The 5,238-nt window shown below is 39.9% G+C and overlaps 1 pseudogene; it reads right to left on the reverse strand.

Moving 5' to 3' along the window:
* Positions 1 to 1,045: 1,045 nt before the first annotated feature.
* The window catches only part of LOC106321427, a 6,991-nt pseudogene continuing 2,798 nt past the window's right edge, over positions 1,046 to 5,238 (reverse strand).

A 5,238-nucleotide genomic window follows, 5' to 3' on the forward strand; every position in this document is an offset into this window, starting at 1 on the left:
ATAATGAGGCAGCTGCAGAAGCTAGTGAAGAGGCAGCTGCAGAGGCTAGTGAAGAGGTGACTACGACTGCTGGTGGGTTGACCGAAGAGGATATTAAAACCATGTTCAAGGACATAGCTGATGCCATGAGGGAAGGGTTTGGGACGTGCCTTAAGGAGATCAAGTATCTGTCGGAAAGGGTGGAAGCTGTGGAGAAGAAGGTTGGTATCACCACAAAACGGAAAGGGACATCATCTCAAAACACTACATCTCCACCTAAACTGACGCTCAAACCCGGGGTTAGTAACGAATCCTCTCCCAACAAGAGATTGACTAGACAAAGTCTTAAGAATAAGAACTGAAAAGTTGCATTTGTTTTGTTTCTTGTATGTCAGAACATGTGTGCTTTGTTTATAGTGTATGAATTTTATATATGTATTTTGTTTCATGTTTGAAGACACTCATTGGTTATTATTGTTTGAAATGGATCTTTGGTTATTATTGTATAAACCCATCTTGTATATTGCAGAGTGAAAGTGTTAATGGGACAAACGCGGGAAGGAAGAGCTTGGCGGGGGATAAAGGTTCAGATGTGCCCGCAGCTGTGCCCGCACATGCTAGTTCCTCGAAAGATAAAGCTCCAGAACCAAGCCTTGTTCTATTGGAAAAAAATCAAACCACTGTTTCGGATTTACAGAAGGAGGATGCTAGATATCATGAAAAGAGGGATGCTCCTTTGGCACTTTGCCGTGCAAAGAATGATCGAACAAGGAAACTTGCTGCCTCACATCAATCTCCTTATACGGCAAACATCACGGCCAGAGTGATCATTCCAAACAAAAAGCTTTATCCAGGCTATAATCCTTTTGCACCAATTGACAAGAAGAAGTTGAAGGAGCTCGCTGATTGGTTTAAAATTTGTCCGTAAGTGTTTGCTTTTCCCATAATAGCTTGCTTTTTCCATAATAGCTTGCTTTTAGTCTACAAAAACTGATTGCTTTTCAATATTTTGTGTTTGCAGTCATTATAGAATACCTCTCGATAAAAAACCACGTAAAAGTAATGCTTAGATAATGGGAGAATATTTGGTTGCAGAAATGACGTTAAATTCGACCTCAACGTTCAACGCATCTTCCTTGTCCAAGTAAAGCTTTCGAAGGTCAGCGAAAGACAAAACTTCGCCCAACCAAAACCAAGGTTTTCTTCGTCGTGCCAGTGGTTCACTGCAAGTAAATAAAATTTTCAGTATATATCCAGCTAAAAACTGTATCAACTATTGTTTAGTTGGTTAATAAAAACAGAAAAAATAATTAAAGTAACTGTTTTCGAAAAATACTTTGGTATGCCTTGTGATTCGATCCATGTGGGTCTAGAACTCGCAAATATGCTTGCACGAAAATCTTCTCATCTGCTTTAGGTTTATCACAATCAGCTAAAAGCAGAAAAAGAGATAACCATTTGCCATCTGTTCTAGAGTCACCCTTCGGATACAGCCACAGAACCCTACAAAAAGTCAAATATTATGAACTTATTTACCATTCGTTAGGACACAAACGCACATGTACATGTGTAAAAGACATACTTGTTGGTCCAATAACTGATGTAAATAAACCATTAATACCAACATAGGTATGTATGTATGTGTGTATGTATACTCACCATTGCCTCGCTCCCATTGAGAAAGTGTTTGATGTGTATCTATTCTCTTTCAACTGAGAAAAATTCTTCACATTCCAAGAGAACTTCGGGAAGGAGAGCTTCTCATTAAAAGAGAGAATCTCCCAGTTGGTAACGGGTGATGGAACAACGACATCAACACCAAACTCACATTGATCTCCCTCAAAGACATAACCGTTTTCAGGGTTGTTGAATGAATCAAATGGAAGAACTTGCCGCAACCCCCACACTGTCTGAAGTGCATTGAACCTCTTTACTTCACTACAAGAAAACAACGGTATTCTGACGGACATTCCGATGGAAAATGAAATCCTCGGAATATCACGAGGAATTTCCGAGGAAATTCCGAGGAAACACAAAATTTGGTTTCCTCTGAATTTCTTCGGAATATACCGACGGAATTCCGATGAAATATTAATCCGTTGGAATATTCTTATGGAATACCGAGGAAAAATGTATTCTTCGGAAAAAACCGATGAATTCCGAGGATATATTATAGCCGTTAGAGAGCCGTTGGGGGATTTTAAAAATTCCGAGGAAATTCCGACGAACTAGCCGTTGGCGTCGGAATTCCGTCGGAATTTCCTCGGTCTGTCGGCAGGATTTAAACTATAAATACAAGCAGTCCTCTTCCTCTTCATTCACTCCATATCTTCATCCTCCCTCTTACTCTCTTTACACACGAATTTGATTCATAAAAAACATGTCTTCTTCAAATTATTTTTCGTTCTTGGATCGATCGACCTCATTTGGATCCGAACACGAGATTGCTTACGGAAGAATACCAACGAGGTATAACCGAATTCATGGGGTTAGTTCACCGACAACCGGAAGCAAAAACAGGTATGTTAAGATGTCCTTGCTCTAATTGTAAAAATAGAAAGGTTATTAAAGAGTGGGATGTTTGGACTCATCTATATTTGAGTGGGTTTACACGAAGTTACAAAATTTGGTATCATCATGGGGAAACTGATTATGAACATGGTAGTACTAGCGAACCTCAGCCAGCGGTTAGATTAGAAGAACCAATTAGAACGGATGTAGATTATGGTGTAGGTACTGAGCAGATGGTAAATGATCATTTTAGAGGGGAAGATTTACCCAATGCAGAAGCTAGGAGATTTTATGATATGTTGGATGCTGGAAAGCAACCATTGTACGAAGGTTGCAGAGATGGTCATTCAGCTTTATCATCTGCTACAAGATTGATGGGCATTAAAACAAATTATAATTTGGCTGAAGACTGTGTGGATGCGATTGCTGATTTTGTAAAAGGTATTCTACCCGAGGATAATGTAGCTCCTGGTTCATACTACGAGGTTCAGAAACTCGTAGCTGGTCTTGGTTTATCGTATCAGGTAATAGATGTATGCAGCGACAACTGCATGATTTATTGGAGGGCGGATGAACAGCGGGTTACATGCAAATTTTGTGGAAAGCCTCATTATAAAGATACGAGTGGAAGAGTTCCAGTGCCATATAAAAGGATGTGGTATTTACCTTTGACGGAAAGGTTGCAGAGGTTGTATCTGTCTGAACGCACAGCGCAACCAATGAGATGGCATGCGGAGCACTCAACAGATGGTGAGATCAGACATCCTTCAGATGCAAAAGCGTGGAAGCATTTCCAATCAAAGTATCCCGACTTTGCGTATGAAAGAAGAAATGTCTACCTTGGATTATGTACTGATGGTTTCAGTCCGTTTGGCAAGAGTGGAAGACAATATTCTCTATGGCCCGTCATTCTTACACCATACAACCTCCCCCCAAACTTGTGCTTGCGACGAGAGTTTTTGTTTCTCTCGATTCTCGTTCCCGGACCAGAGCATCCTAAGAGATCACTTGATGTGTTTCTTCAGCCACTAATATATGAGTTGCAACAACTATGGGCTCAAGGTGCTGAAACATACGATGTTTCGTGTAAAGAAAACTTTCAAATGCGGACAGTACTAATGTGGACAATAAGTGATTTTCCAGCATATGATATGTTGTCTGGATGGACAACGCATGGAAGGATATCATGTCCATATTGTCAAGATAACACTGATGCTTTCCAACTAAAACACGGAAGGAAAACGTGTTGGTTTGACTGTCACAGGAGATTCCTACCACCTGATCATCCATATCGTAGGAGTAGGAATTTGTTTACGAAGAACAAGAGGGTGTTTGACAGTCCACCTCCGGAAATTTGTGGGAAAGATTTGAAGATACAACTAAGAGATTTTGGTGCAGAAAGGACGCCAGAAGTCGGTGGACATGAGCGTTTTCCGGTAGATGCTGTTGGAGAACTACATAACTGGCACAAAAAAAGTATTTTCTGGGATCTGCCATACTGGGAGGATCATCTGCTAAGGCATAATTTAGATGTCATGCATATTGAGAAGAACTTTTTTGACAATCTCATGAACACGATCCTTAATGTTCAAGGTAAAACAAAGGATAATTTGAAGTCAAGACTGGATTTAGTCGATATATGTGCTCGTTCAGAACTTCATGTTGATGAAAATGGTAGGGCTCCTTTTCCCATATACCGACTTGATGCAGAGGGAAAAGATGCGTTCTTTGATTGGATTTCAAACGATGTGGAATTTCCAGACGGTTACGCATCAAATTTGCGTAACTGTATCGACAGAAAGGAAGGAAAGTTTACTGGCTTGAAAAACCACGATTGCCATGTAATGATGCAGCGCCTCCTTCCGTTCGCCTTCAAGGAACTATTACCACAAAATGTTCATGAAGCAATTGCAGGGATAAGTGGTTTCTTCCGCGATTTATGCACGAGATCAGTGACTCTTGAAGGTATTGAAAATTTGAAGACTAACATAGCCGTGATTCAGTGCAACCTTGAGAAGATATTTCCTCCCTCATTTTTTGATGTTATGGAGCATCTTGTTATTCACCTGGCAAGAGAATTGGAACTTGGTGGTCCTGTGCAGTATAGATGGATGTATCTGTATGAGCGGTATATGTTCCATTTGAAGAAGATGGTGAAAAATTTAAGTAGGGTGGAAGGTTCTATAGTCGCACAGATGATCAATGAAGAAACTTCAAACTTTGCCGAGTACTACTTTCCAGCAGAAGTTCAGACCAAAAACAGAAGACCTGCTCGGCATGATGATAGAGGCGAACGGGCAACATATCATGTTACGGTTCCAGACATTTTCACAGACGTTGGCGGAATTCCGTGGAAGATAAGGGTTTCCTCGGAATTCCCTCGGAATATTCCGAGGAAATTCCGAGGAAATAAAGTTTTTAAACCGAAAACAACGTTTTGCGTTTGAATAACACTGATATAACCCTTATTAAGTGTCTTAGACTGATTATGAAGTCAAAAATTTGTTCCTTACCCTATAATAAACACTTTTCCGATTGTATGAACGAAATCCCCACAACATTAGAGAAACACTTATACACTTTAATGAACGGTAAAGGGAATACTTTCAATTAGTTTTGAAATTTTTTATTTCATGGTTTATGCTCATCTATACAAAGAATCCTCAATGGTATGCATTACAATTGTATAAGAAATGAAATACGGCAAAAAAAATTGATGTTTTGAAACCCCAAACACTAGTTCCTCGG

This window comes from Brassica oleracea, chromosome C2 (assembly GCF_000695525.1).
Source record: "Brassica oleracea var. oleracea cultivar TO1000 chromosome C2, BOL, whole genome shotgun sequence".
Classification (NCBI taxonomy): domain Eukaryota; kingdom Viridiplantae; phylum Streptophyta; class Magnoliopsida; order Brassicales; family Brassicaceae; genus Brassica; species Brassica oleracea.